Source organism: Hordeum vulgare, chromosome 2H, assembly GCF_904849725.1.
Source record: "Hordeum vulgare subsp. vulgare chromosome 2H, MorexV3_pseudomolecules_assembly, whole genome shotgun sequence".
Lineage (NCBI taxonomy): Eukaryota > Viridiplantae > Streptophyta > Magnoliopsida > Poales > Poaceae > Hordeum > Hordeum vulgare.
The window spans coordinates 5,497,948-5,513,658 of NC_058519.1; the positions used below are offsets into that span (position 1 = coordinate 5,497,948).

Below are 15,711 nucleotides of genomic sequence, written 5' to 3' on the forward strand. Positions count from 1 at the left end.
AAACAAAATAAATCAACAATAAATAGGCCGGGGAAGCGCCGGCGGGCGCGGCGGAGACAGGCCGGGGAAGCGCCGGCGGGGGCGGGCGGCGACGGCGGCTCGGGGATAGGCCGGGGCAGCGCCGAACGGTGGCGCGAGCGGCGGCGGCGGCGCGGTCGGATGGGGGCGGCGACGCGGTCGGATGGGGGCGGTCGCGAGAGTGCAGAGCGAGCGCAGAGAGTGCACAGCCAGCGCAGGAGAGAGCAGGAGAGAGCGCAGAAGAAATAAGGAGCGAGCGCGGGAGAGTCGCGCGTGCGGGAGCCGGCGCAGCAAATAATGGGTGCGGGATTGCGTTTCGGCCAGCGCGCTCAATTGGAAATGGCGCGCGCCGTTTTTGCGCGTCCGCTGGAGCTGCCGCCGCGTCGCGCGCGCGCTAAATACAGTCTTTTTTACGGCGCGACGCTTGTATAGCGCGGCTGTTGGAGATGCTCTTAGGCTTGAACTATCAGCACTCCTTCATCAAGTGGTTAGGAGTAGCGACACTTCTTCTTAAGATGATGGCTTCAGATAAACTAATATACTACTTGTAAGATCTTTGTGAATAATTAATAAAATAACTCCATGCATCCTTCGTATGAGACAGGGGTAATAGTCTTTTTCTAAAAAAATATGAATATTGTCTAACTTTTTTCATGCTGCTTGGAAAGTTGGCATGTCCTTGTCACATCTTTGGATATTTAAACTAAAGTATGCGTGTGTCACCAACCCACTTGCTGCAGTCAAAATCATTCCTTGTGACTTTTCTACTTTGCCAAGAGTCACAGAGGGACCAACAACTTACCCCATCAATCCTGGCCATGGTGGTTGCCATGTCTGCAGTTGTAGGTAACCTCGTGAGCCAGTTCATGTCCTTTCTGATAAACAAGTACAACTCCTTGAGGCATGCCCAATCAAAGGAGTTAAGGAGGAGAAGGTGGTGGAGAAGTTACAACACCTGCTGATGAGAGCTCGCACCATGATTGAGGTGGCGGACACACGATACATAACCAACTCCACGATGATGGTGCAGCTCAAGACACTCTCAGAGGATATGGTGCGCTGGATGACTCAAGGTACCATGCTCTTCCAGACACTGGAGGCTTCGACGAGGTTAGCATCGAATGACTCATCTCGAAGCAGATTATATATATTTAGCCAAGCGCTCTCGAACAACAAATAAAAAGGCAACGCCTCGAGTCACATGGTGCCTTGGAAAGTTTAGAAATTCCTATTCCTAACATAGCAGAATTTATTGTACTTCTCAGTGGATGCGAGCACATGTCTCGTAAGATACATGATGTTTATCTTTACACCGACAATTTCATGTTCGGCCGACACACTCAGAAGCAAAAGCTCCCGAGCTTCTTGATGCAGCACAATGAACACCCCCCCCCCCCCCCCCCCCCCCGCGCGCGGAAATCATGCACCAACAGTTCTTCCAATCATATGTGGTATTGGAGTTGGAAAGAAAACATTCGACCCCGCCTCGCCCGCCTCCTCTCTTCGTCCCCCACCCCTCCATCCTCTCTCCCACACCCCCGTTGTAGGGTGCCGTTGGATCTAGCCGGGTGGTTTTAGCGGCGGCGGCGGCGTGACTTCCTTTCCCCCGCGCGTGACGCCCTTCCGGGGGCAGGGTTTGACGGCGGGTGCAGCTCGTCAGGCGGCGGTCCGACATCCTGACGGTGGGGCCCGGCGGCTGGCCCGATTGTGACACAGCCACTTGGCGGTGGGGCTGCTTGGTGGCGCTGGGTGGCCGGTGGCGTGACCCCAACCCAGATCTACCATGTCCGCACCAGCATGGCTTTGCCGCCTCCGGCACGGTGAAGTAGTAGAGCGGCTCGGACAGGGAGCGGCGACGCCGACGACTTGCCTTCTATAGCGCGACGATGGAAGCTTTACGGGCGTTTCAGGGCCTGGCCGGTCCTGTAGGCCCACGCCTGGTACGTTCGTGATGTTGCGTCCGGTCGGATCCCGTCTGTGGCGGTGGAGGTTGGGCCCTCCCACGTGCTGACAGTGATGCTGCTACGGGTCTCGGCTCCTCTTCTTCGTTGTGCAGGTCCTACTTCGCGGGACCGTGGTGAGACAGCGTGGGAAGCTTCAAGACCGTGTTGGCGCGGGGTGGTGGTCGGTTTGGTGGCGAGCTCCGGAGCACCCAAAGTGAAGGTTGGGATCGGGAGATATCCCTGTCGGCCTGTCTGACACCGACACCGTGGTGCCTGAGGGTGCCGCCGGAACTTCCTGGAGGGCATCGGGAGCTACACTTCCTCTCTCGCCGCCACGTACCAGGGGAAACCCTTGGCAGAAGCGTTGTCATTGTCACGTCCCTTCTTGGAGGTGTTGATTGGTACCGGCGTTTCGGAGTCTAGGAGATTGATGGGAGATCTCCGGTGGGCGCAGTGGTCGCAAGGCTTCTTCTTTTTGTCGATACGATGTTGTCAGCATTTGTTCTTTTTCTATTTCTCTTTCGTTTCTTTTGGGCATGACTGTGTTGTTTCTGCCCAGCACCTATGGTTGGTTGTATCGGTTGGTTGCTCTATAATACGAAGCGGGGGGAAACACTCTCGGACAAAGTAAACATTGGTTACTCATGTGTCTGGCGACCAAATGGATGACGGGAGAACCTCTTGACGATATTTTTTTAGAAAAAGAGGAATACCTCCGGCCTCTGCATTAAAATGATGCATGCGATCATGGAAGGACTATGGAAGGTATGGTATTGGTAGTTATTGAGTTTGCTTCTGATGTAGATGAGGATGACTAAAAAAGGTTGCACTCGATTTTCATAAGAATGGACAAAGGAAGCACGATCATCATCATAATTAAGCTTGAAATATTAGCCCGGCTTGGATCGGTGAAACCAATTATCCTTACTGCTATGTCTTATGATGAGTAGACACTGGCATTTGGAAGTGTAGACCCTGCAGACCATCCACGGCTAGTGCATATAATACTGTGCACTAACTTGGCAAAGCTTAGTGCACATAGTTAGTGCACAGTATGCAATGTTCACTTATCTCAGCAAATATGTTTGCGGATGTGTTAATAAAGAATCTCGATGTTCCATAGGGATCAGATATGTTAAAAGAAACCTCTACGATATAGTGTGGATCCACGTAGTGTGGTGGTGCCTTACACAAATAAGGCTTCAAATTGTCTATTTTTTACAAAAATAAAAATATGGAATAAAAACGATTTACAGATTTAAATAAAAAGGTTAATCCATTTGAAAAAATTCATATATTTCAAAAGTGTTCATCAGTTTTGAAAAAAGTTCATCAATTTGAAAAAAAGTTCAACGAAATTGAAAAAAAATTTGTTAAACTTGTCAGAAAGGAAAAGTTCCTAGAAATTCAGAAAAGTAAATATATTTGAAAAATAGTTCATTGAACTGAAGGAAAAGTTCATAAAACTTAAAAAGTTCATCAATTTAAAAAAATCATCCATTTTCAAAAAGATGTTCATCAATTTTCCAAACAGTACATCGGTATTCAAAAAACTACACAGAATTTTAATATTTTATAAAAGGTTCATCCTTGTCAGAGAAATGTTCATCCGTTTTATAAAATGTCCAGAAAAACATAAAAAAGTTCATCGATATTCAGAAAAATTCATAGAATTTTAAAAAATAAATCATCACCCATGTAGAAATGCTACGGGCGTCAGTTAACAAAATGCATGTTAACTAGCACATGTGGCGCAAAATAGAAAACGCCACACCTTTATGCCGCTCGCTGCGGCATTTGCGGGGCGGACGGACAAGAGAAGTCAAAATGGGCTGGCCCATTACGGAAACACAGTGAAAAATCCCAATACTAAGTGCTTGAGGGATGGATCGAACAAGCAACCTCCTGTTCCTTATGCGAGTGGCGTGCTAACGGAAAAGAAACAGGAAAAAATAATAAGAAAAAATATAATCAGGAGAAAAAAATGTTCCAAAACCGGAACGAATGAACTGCTTAAATGGACCAATCCAGTCGCTTCGCTAGTGCGTCTCCCATGTGGGAAGCGGCGACGATTTGCCGCATTCCATGGCAAATAAGAATTTCCCTCTCAGCCACCAAACGTTATCCTAGAGCGGCGCCCACAAGGTGTGCCCCTCAGTTAGCTGCTCCCTGATCCTCTCGGGGGTATTGTTGTGATGTTGCGCTGCTACGTTGCTGTAGTGCTGGCTGAATAGGCCATGTTGATCCATGTGGTTGGCCCTGGCATCAGAGAGGCGGGGATCATATCCTGCGCGTAGGTCGCCGGAAGCGACAGCGCATATACCCTCCTTGCCTATATGGGTCGGCTCAACATCCTCATGTCGGTTTTGGGATGGTTGTAGAACCTTCCCAAACCGACTTATTTTCACTTCTTTCACCTTTTTATGTTGGTTTTTGTCTTGTTCTTGTTCTTTTACTTTCCATTTTCCCTTTTCTTTTTATATTTTCTATTTCCGAATTTCACAAATGTTTTTGCAATCCGTGAGCATTTTTTCAAATCGCTTTTTCTGAAATGTTCACAAAATTTTATTTTTTGTTGTTACATTTCGAAAAGTATTAATTGAATTAAAAATTCGTTCATGAAATAAAAAAATGTTCTCAAATCTGGAAAGAGTTTTTAAAATCGGTGAACATCGTTTCCAATCAGGGTGAAACAATTTTGAATTTAAAATTTGGTCGTTGAATTCAAAAAATGACAATGTTTTTTTCAAAATGTCCATAATTTCTAAAAAACTATTCATCATATTGACCTAAAAATAACTTTTGGATAAAGGGGACCAAATATACAGTGGATCAATATAATTTCATATAGAAAGGTGGCTCATAGATTTGAATAGGAAAGAATCCTGTAAATAATTTATTCATAGCACAATATCAACAAACATGATTTTGCAACTAACCTTTTAACATATATATTTGATCGAACTAAGTATCATTTTTACATGTTTACACCATTGTGGACAGTAAAATCGGGTTTGCCATCCATCATCAGAAACCTGCTGGAACCATGAAGGATGCAGATGGTGAGCAACAGTTTTGGCGAAAAAGAAATAGTTGAATTAGGTGCACAAAATAAGCCTCATGCACACTTGAGCACAGTTCAAGATTGGGTTTTCTAGGAACTAAAAATGGTGAATGTATCAGCAAACTGATTACGTAACTTCTGGGAAATCTCTCAAGTAGGAGTTCATAACTTTCGGGAAATTACTCAAGAGTAGACTAACAGATATTCTTGTGCACAAGGATTCGAGCTTCCATGAAGAAAATGGAAAAACTCCGAGTCTGACCAAAACCTGGTAAGATTAAAACACCATTAGCACTCAAGATCATATTAACATAAACTCGAAGAAAATTTGACTTCCTAGATGTTCAAGCATGAAGAGAGAGACATGCCCGCTACATAACCCCCATATTTAAGACTAGACCGACGATAATTGACTCCGGAGTCCAGACTCAGATGAGCCCGGTGAACAGTAAAGCGATTAAAAATGGGAAAGAAAAATCAAAAAATTTCAAATTGTTTTGTGATGTAAGATGTTTTTGTGCGTGAACTCCGTGCAAAAATTTGGAAAGTTTGGAGATTCTATGAGTTCCTGGCAAAAAAGGCAAAATTAGACGTGAACAATGCGATTATTAATAGTTTCTCACACATTCCAAATTTGTCTTTTTTAACACAAGCTCCTTGAATGTCCAAAGTTCACAAAATTTTGCACGGAGTTTGCACACAGGACCATCTTGCACTACAAATTTTTTTAGAATATCTTGAACCATTTTTAATTCAAAATCACATGTATTGTTCATGCCCGGGTTCATCTGAGCCCACACATTACACAATGATAGCCTCTATTTTTCTATAATCTGAAGATGACCGCAATCTGTAGTGTGAGGTCTAACAGGTTTACTTGTGCAAAAATGTTTCAAACTTCGTTAAGGATAATGGTAAAAGAAAACCAATCTTGTGGTGATGACCAAAATGGGCTAGAAATCTAGAGGATAATCAGCAATCAAGATTAGTTTGACACAAACTTGAAGGAAACTCAAGAAGAGACGCATATTACATAAAGCAGCTCGCATCAGCGTTATTACATGTCTATTTACTCTCTGACCAAATTTTTTTTGCTAGAAAGACTGGTAACGTAAAAGGCTAGCGTGAAAATCTTGGAAATGGCGATAAGATGCAAGTCACAACATCTCTGCCTCAGCACCGCCTCACACCTTGCCAGCAGCTTGTTTTTAGGATTTTGGGCAACAATGTCCTCTGAAAGATTAGTACAAAAGAATGGTGTAGTGATTCTCATCATCATTGATGAAAATAAGAGCGAGCCACTACAATAATGTGTGACGATTCAGTGAAAAAAAAACGTCAAATATGACGTTTTTTTTTCACTGAATCGTCACAGAATTTGACGTTTTTTTTCACTGAATCGTCACAGAATGAGCGTCACACATTATCACATTTGTTGTAGTGCGCATACCTTTTGCTTGCCAATGAGTCGTGATATGTTTTCACGAATGAAGTTCATCCGGAAAAGCTCAAACAATTTTCACCATCGAACTTTGCTAGAGTAGCATGTACATATACTCGATGCGAGAAAGGTAGGCTGAAAATAGTCCCAAGAGAAGTCACCAAACCATATAGGAAACAAACTGGTAGGGAGAGAGGGCAATCAATGCCAGGAGAAACAGCAAAAAAACGTAACTAAGTGGCGCATCTGCGCTCACGATGCCGCTCTCTCGATGGAGCGACTTGGCCACATCGCGTGACATAGAGAGCTAAAACAACACAATACTAGTTTGGATGAGAGTTGGCTAGGCTGCCTGCCCAACAGATGCTCCTTTTTGTTTTCAAATGGATTCAAAATATTCTCCAAGTGCAAATAAAATAATTACACCAATGTGTGCTTCCTATTTGTACTTCTAAAAAATGTAAACTTCTTCTAGGTTAACATTTCGATTCTAACTACAAATAAATTATTTTAAATTTAAAAATATAGGAATTTTCGTATTGTAGGTTCCAAATATAATTTAAAGGTTATAGAACAACTTTCAATATATTTTAGTGAAGTAAAATCACTTGATTTATATATCCTTAATATATCATTTGTTTTGCTTTTGTTTAATAAGTCGAATGGTCATATGACATAGGCATTGGAGCAATAGTACCTTGCATTGCACACTTTAAGATAGCATCATTTATTCGCCTAAATTCCATTGAACTCATTTACCAAATAAATCTTCTTTCGATTTTTTGCTTTATTCTTGTGATGTTACTCATGTAACAATAGAAACAACAACCATAACAATATTTCATGTTAACAACAACTATAATGATAAAAGGACACACAACATGATAGACAATACAAATTAACAGTTATGCATGTATCTCACAACTACAAATGACACATCATAATATGATAAATAATGGTCGATTCAATATTAGGACAAATTATATGAGATGTGTCACTGCCATGTAGGTCCCACATGTTAGGTTGGTATCCATCGGGGTATCATGGAGAAAGTTATGAGTCCATGCATGCCCAACATATGGATTTGTGTATGTCCACCCGTGAAAATCCATGGTAGAGAAGATCCTCAAAACTCTTGACAACTAAGAGGATGGGGTCTCGAGCCATGTTTATTGGGCTAGGGGCAAGTGATTATTTTCTCCCATTGCAACGCATGGGCATGTTTTCTAATTAGTACTAAGGCATGGTGTAGTGATTCTCATCATCATTGATGAAAATAAGAGGGCACATACCTTTTGCTTCTCAATGAGTCGTGATATGCTTTCTCGAGCGAAGTTCATTCGGAAAAGCTCAAACAATTTTCACCATCGAAATTTGCTAGAGTAGCATGCACATATACTTGATGCCAGAAAGGTAGGCTACTCCCATGCTTACTCACACCACTTATCACAGTAGTAAAAATATATTAGGATTCTCACATGAAGCTTACTCGTGGCAGAGAATTTGCAGGGTGTAGGAGCTCAGATCGGGCACATCACTATGTTTGACTTTGTGTGATCACCTTGCTATGTTCCGGCAAACTCACAACACATGGAGCCAAGTATCATAATTCATGTCACTGTGCATGTACACGAAGCTCGCCCACACAACACAAGTAAATGTAGTTGAGATCTCAAGGGAATAGAATATGCTATGAACGCTGTAGATAGGAGGGTGTACCTATACCATGGGTTTTCACTTTCAATGAGAATTCAATGAAATTCATTGAATTTAAGTAGTTTCGGTACACACCGAAATATTTATCTTTCGGCCAAATATTTCAACAATTTTGGTAGTACACATGAATTCAAATAATTTTTAAATTAATTTCACAAATTCAAATACTTAATTTAATTCAAGTGAATATTTCGGTTGGTACTGATTTTTTTCTGAAACAAAAACTAAAAACCTTGACCTACACCCGGGAGTACAAGAGTCATTAATTTTGACATATCTACTATGAATATTAAAAATAGTAGTCAATGACTCTCGATGTCGCTTGCACAGTTGGCTGTCATTCTCACATGCTTTTACTAGCAGCTGAACTTGTGTTTTCCATGATGCACTAGGCCAATATACAACACACGTAAATGTACTTTATAAGGCTATATGTTAGCAGCCCTGTGTAACCTACCCTTGAACACGTCGCAGTCAATAGTTAGGGTACTTTTAAGCCGAGATCCAGCACTTGGCTTACATTTATACCGAGCGTCGCATAGAAACTCTCGGCATACCCCCAAGGTTAGAAAAAGAGCTAGCCGTAAGCTATGTGATTGGCTTCACATGTCGCTTCGATGTCGCTTAAGAGCCCTAGGCGTAACTAGACAACGTATAGTTTTGTCTATTGGTGTATTTGAGATATTTAATTTGTATCGGTATTGATTCACAACATATAAGTGAGTAACTTATTACTTACTGTTAGCATTGGAACATGGCTTATTTGGCCTTTTTGTGTAATATGACATGATTTATCACTTGAGTGCACAACTTTTTTTGTTAATCATTATACCTGACAGTCATGGACCCGAAACGCACACCCCACGCTGAATGGACGAACATGCAGGATTGCCTCCAGAGTTAATTTCAATCATTATGTCACCATATCGGCAACTTCTCATTCATTTCCTGATATCAAGGAATTAATATAGAACTCCTTTATTTATTTTATTTTCTTAGCAGTGCTTGAAAACGGTTCACGGGTGATTGGAAGTCAGAGCTTACATTTAATCAAATAAATGTAAGTAACTACTGGCTAGCTAGATCCGCGCATCTCTTTATTCTAGTTTCAATACCATTATAATTCTTGATTATGTTTTTTATTGAACCCAGTTCTCGTAAAGTGCTTGAGTCAGAAAAAGGGGAACAATTTATGTGGATACTATGTTTGCGAGTTCATTCGCCAGACGACCAAGGAAAAGGGCAAAAATCGGGACATCAAAAAAATAGAAGTACGATAAACAATACTCACAACTTTATTTTATTACCGTGAATTGTGTTCGGTTTCATTGATCATATATATTGACCCCTTCTTTAAATATAGATCAAACGGTTGCGGGACGGTCTTCTACCACAGAAACGTGTACGAGCAATTCAAGAGGAAATTGCCGAATTCTTGGATGCAGAGGTCCTAAATGTGAATGGAGAATACTATTGCGCGTCGATGATGAAATTTTAGGGATGAAATGATAAAGTGTAAAATAGATGCATATGTGCATGTGTAACTCGTGTGTACATTTTTTTAATATATTCGACAAAGCACGACGGATGAGATGCTGTAATATATTTGTGACGATGATGTGTAATATAGTTGTTTCGTTTAGTGCAAAACAAGAATTAAAAAATACCCAAAACAAATAAATGGGAAAATAAGGGTAGCAAAATAGCCCCATATAATTTAGTGTAAAACCCTAAACCCTAAAAAATGCACATAAAAAAACCCAGCAAAGTATAGCCCCCGTTCGTAATATGAACCGGGACTAATGCCCCTCCAGTATAGCCCCGGTTCGTAATACGAACGGGGACTAATACCCCACCCCCCTCGCTGCCAGCCACGCCACGTGGAAGGCCATTAGCCCTGGTTCGGGGCCGAACCGTGACTAGCATTAGTTCCGGTTGATTAGTCCCGGTTCAGGAACCGGGACTAATGGCCCAACCGAACCAGGGCTAAATACCCCTTTTCTACTAGTGGTACATATCATGCATGGACGGAGCAAGATGAGTACATATGTGTTCAGATGTACACTTATTATTTTGGTATAAAAAAGTATATAAGTATATATCAATTAACCAATGTGGTTTAACAAATATATGGTTAAATTTATACATTGGTGTTCCAAAAACGAGTATGTCTGAAGCTGTGAAGCACCCCCTCACTAATTTGTACTCTAGAATTTTCTACAGACATGTTTTCCTAATAATATAGTGCAACCACTATTATGATATTTGTTGAACCATATGTTTAGAGATATCTACATACATATCCATAAAGTATATAATTTACACGAGTATTAAAAACCAATTTAAAAATATCTTTTGTTACAATGTACAAATTAAATTTAGCTCAACGTATGAATATTACTCAATGGTATACATTTTACAAATATATAATAAATAAATAACTAAACTAATATTTAACTTTATTATGTGGTTAAGTATGTCAAATAAGTAATGACAAATTACAATTCTTAACAAGTTTGTATGGTAAGTATAAAATTTTAGTACAAAATATGTATATGAACAAAAGGGGAGTGATGTGCGAGCCTATAATTGGTGTCTTAAAAAAATAAAATTGAATATACATCTGAATTAAAAAAATTAAATCCACTCATGAAATTAGGTGTGGCGGACTAAGACTTGCAATCGGACGAAGTGATGCCATTGAAAAAACTGAGCATGACTTTATATAAAGGGTTCATGTTGTCCACGTGATTAAGTTTTGTTATTTCAAATACAACTATAATGGATTTTTTTAATAAGTAATCTTTTCTATTTATACCAATTTATTATGTTAGGCTTTTTTCTTCTTCCCCGCCGACATTGCGCCGCCATATCTCTCCACGCCATGTCTCTCCGGGGCTCCGCCGAAGCCCTCCTCCGTCGCGCTCCACCCCACCTCGCCTGCCATCCACGGCCCTCGACGCCACTTCTGCCAAGGAGATGCCATCGCCTGCCTCCATTCCCGTATCGACCGCTTCGATATGGAGTCGATCGAAAGGCACTCGGTCCTGTCCGCGGCACTTGGCTGAGCCAACGGGGCGCTCGTCGCCGCTGCCAACACGGCCGTGGATCGCGCATTCGACGGCCGCTTGTGCAGCAACATCCGTGCAGCAGGACGTGCGGGAGAGGTTCTGCAGGCCCGGGAGGAGGCCCTCTCCAAGAGGGATTCACCTTGATCCAGTCGGCTCCGAGCCGCCTGTTAACTTGCCCGAGCAGAGGTGATTTTGGGAGTATGTTGTGTGGTGTTCGTGTGTACCTGTGTTAACTTACCCGAGGGAGGAGATGAGATGTTGGTAGAGAGTCTTGTGTACCTGTGTTAACTTACCTGAGGGAGGAGATGAGATGTTGATAGAGAGTCTTGTGTACCTGTTAACTTACCCGAGCAGAGGATCCTACTGTTGGGAGGAGGAGAAACCATTTCAGCTTGTTAAATCCTTTGATGATTTGTATCATGAAACTTGCTGCTCTGTCGGTGGTGTCTTTGGTTTGGTTTTGGACAGAGGGATTCAACAAATGATGGCAATTTTATCCTTTGCTCTACTAGGTCTATTAACTGCAATCATATGCATTGATTGTTTGCTGCAAATGCTAATGTATCATCATATTACAGGTTCTGAGTTGTATGTGCATGATTCTTCATGCGAGAGCTTTCTGTTATTGCTTTTCTGCAGGTTTCCTAGCTGTTTTGCTAGGATTAGTAGGTTTGCTAGGCAGAAAATCTAAATCACAGTGAGATGGGCTGCACATTCTTGTCTCTTTTAACAGTCAGGGGTACAACACCGTCGGAAGCAGTCTAAATCACTAACCTCTTGTTGTCAATTGTGTAGGTACAACCATAAAAACCTACCGACGTGCAAATGTAGCGGCTGAAAGCAGTCCTCCTGTAAGTCAATTTTTTGGTGGCTAAATGCTGTACATGGACTTGGAACTTGTTTCATAGGAAAAACTCTTAAACTCTGAAATAGTTTGCAGATTATTGCAAAGAGAGCCTTGGCTCAGTGGTTGGGCATGCAGTTGTGTAGCCCAACGTCCCGAGTTCGATTCCTAGAATTGACCTGTGATGCATAGGGAGTTTTCTTCCGGTTACTGAGGATCAAGTTTGGCGTGTGGTGAAACCACTCATCAAAAAAATCTTGATACGCTTTTAAAAAATTATGGGGACCATGTTTATCTTGGTACTCATACTAAAATGGCCATATGCATCCCTAGTTGGTGCAGAGGCCGGAAAGTGAAAATCTCTCCCATTTTTAAGGGGGCACGACATTTAAAGCCGGCGGCGCGGGCGCTATAGGACCCGACGCCGGTGATCGACGGGAGAAGGGCCAACTGCAACCTGGCGGCACTCGGCGCGTCGCAGCGCGCGCATCCTGCCGCCGGTGCGCCGTTTGTTGGTTAGAGAGGCGGCTAAATGGAGGGGCTGACCGCGGCAGCCACGGCAACTGCGATATCCTTCCGCTCCCCGGAAGTGGAGGTGGCCACATGCCCGGGAGGCCGATTCTGGGTGTTGGCCAGCAATGAAGACAAAGAGGAGGCAGAGGGTGGCAAGATCGTAGCGTCGGCGGAGGTATGTTCTTCCTATTCGACTCATGCATTTTTTCAGGGGAGCTCCGACGAGGAATCAGTGGGACATGCGGATGCAACCCCATTGACGAAGATCCAGCCAGGGCGGAGTCTGACGGATAGGGTTCAACCGGCGCAGCGGCCGGTTCCGCGGACGACAACGTCGACGATAATTCGGCCATGGCTAGGTCCTCTCCCTAGGGTATGTTTGCCGAAGCTGACAGTCTCTGATTGTATCGTACCTTCTTCTTGGACTATGGTTCGATGTAAGAGGAAAAAAAAGTCACCGGCGGTGACAGCACCAGCGCCGGCGATCCAGATCACTGAGCAGCGACGTTTGTGCCTGCGTTCGTTGTTGGGCCCAGCTACAGATCGATACATCGAGCCAGTCGTGGGCCTCGAGTATACTGGGTATACAGCCCAGCCCGAGGCACAAGCTGAGCTCCTGTCGGTCTCTAGTAGCGATCGCGAGTCGGAAGAACCTTGGATCGTTTCTGTTGGGATAACTAGCGACAGGAGTCCTTCACAGATCGTACTCTCGCCTAGGGTTAGACCACGACGAAACTCACCAGGTTTTCCTCGTATCGCTTCGGGTAGGGTGGCTCGTATTCCTTCGCTGCCAACGAATAATAGCGTCCTCTGCCTCAAGTCTGGCACGGCTGCACGGGAAGTAGCGACGCCGACGGTGGGAGTGCCGGCCATGGCGGGCCGAGGCAATCCCCCACATGCTAGAGTGCCGGTGACTGGGACTGCAGGTCCGGGTCGTGGTGAGAGTCACCCGGCTGCTCGTGGACGCGGCGACGCCGGAGACGGACGATGTCATCCGCAGGCAGATGGACGCAATGGCTCGCGCGGACGGCGGGGCGACGATGGGTACAATGCTTATGGCGTTGGTATACATAGAGGTTCTTCCTCCACCGGTGCTGGTCGTGCCGAATTCAAGGGTCCACCAGGTCCGTTTGCGGAGGGGATGACCGGACCCGTGCAGCGTAACTGGCCAGCGTTCAGGAATTATCATGGGGATCGTGGAGGTGGCAGAAGGCCACGTGATTATCCGAGCGGCGTCGAACCTCCTCCTAAGCCCATGGAGGCGGCCGCGACTAGGGCACCGGTGACTACGCCTGCGGACGGACCGGGGTTGTCTGGAGCAGCTATGGAGGCGGTATGTGCTCTTGCCGGAGTTAATGTGACAGCCGCCTCTAGTAACGCCCCTTGGGATACCATTGCGCAACCTCAGGGTGTTGATGCTGGACCGGTTGGAGTGGTGGACAGCAACAGCTCGCACAGGAGGGTTAACGGAGGTGATCGACCTTCCAAGTGGGATAGTAAGAAAGAGAAGATGACGTGCTATCGTTGTGGAGAGACTGGTCACTTTGTGTCGGAGTGCAAGACGGATCTATGCGAGTTCTGTCTCAAGCCCATGCATGGCACGGTGCAGTGTCCTCTTACAATTGGACCAATGCCTGTGGTGACTATCTATGGTGTATGCTGCCAGGAGCTGAAGTTCTTTGAGTTCCCTACGGTTTCGTCTGCGGTCCACGCGCCTGATGTGGCCTTTACGGGTACGGTCACCGTGGCTCGCGGGACGATGTCTACTGAGCAGGTGGTGCATCAGCTCCGGGAGTTGGTGTCTTCGACTTTCCGGTGGGAGCCTGTGCTGATTGCTGAGAATGTGTTCAATGTTGTCTTTCCCACTAAGGAGGACCTCGCACGTTTGCTTAAGTTTGGTATGTGCAGAGTGCCAAGCACCAGTTGCGTGTTGGAGTTTGATGCATGGTCGAGTGAAGAGCCACAAGGTGTTGCCCTTCCGCAGATTTGGGTTCGATTTTCTGGGGCCCCTTCAAAGGCTGTTAGTGACTTTCTGGTTACTTGGAGCTTAGGATCTCTGATTGGCAAGACAAAAAAGGTAGATATGAGGTTTACCCGAGCTAAAGGAGTTGCTCGTGTGCTTGTTAGTGTCATTGACATTGCACTGGTGCCGGATGAGGTGGTTTGGATGCATGCGGGTATGAGATATACCCTCCAGCTGGAGATTGAGAGTCCTCCTTTATTTGAGGAACGAGTGCCGGATAAGGATGTGGATATGACTGATGGAGATGATGAGTCGGGGTCAAAGGAGGCCGACAAGAGCGACCGCAAGCATGCTAATGCTAAGGAACTAGCGGGTTCACAGGTGACCGGGGCAGTTGGAGGTGCCGTTTCTGTTACGGCTCTATTGGCGCAGCTTCGATTTGGCTCTTTTGGTCCGGCCTCGGCTCCGGCCTAGGTTGGTGGTGGCCGCCTGGTGGAAAGCTTTGAGGGGCAGAGGCGTAAGATCTTGTTTTCTGGGAAGCTGCCCATCGAGGATGCGCAGGGGCCAGTCTCGCCTACGGTGGGATTGCCGGCTGTCTCTCTTGACACATATCTTGCAGAAGCAAGGAAGGAGGATTCGCTCTTGGTGCATGATCAGAGTCCGGCTGGTAATGAGATACCGACGGCTGTGGCAGTGCAGGGTTCAGTTCCGGCTGTGTCAACGGGGACTGAGTGCTCTCTTGATGGGATGATGGTTCATGACGGTGCACATTTCTCTGCGGATGATGTTATAGCATTTGGGGGGCTCCCGGATCCGATGACGCCGGACAGGCGGTCTAGTCAGCGTATTCAGGATCAACCGGATGCGGATGACTTGCAGTTGGGGCGTGCAATGAGAGCTGCAAAGATGAAGGATGCGGAACCTGCGACAGGTATGTCTTTTAACAAAGACAATTCCATCCTTCATTTTTCTTCACATGATATTATTGATAATGCTACTGCTGTTGGGGTGTCTTTGGGTAATACTGGTACACAAATTGTGAAATCTATTAATGACCTTCTAGACTTAGAAGTAGATAGAGCTCTTGATATTATTCGTAATTTAGCTGCCGTCAAACCTATGAATGACTCTGATATTA

At 44.7% G+C, this 15,711-nt stretch overlaps 1 pseudogene; it reads left to right on the forward strand.

Annotated features, from left to right (window-relative positions):
• Positions 1-828: 828 nt before the first annotated feature.
• On the forward strand, positions 829-1,596 carry LOC123424830 (annotated as a pseudogene).
• The last annotated feature ends 14,115 nt before the right edge of the window (positions 1,597-15,711 follow it).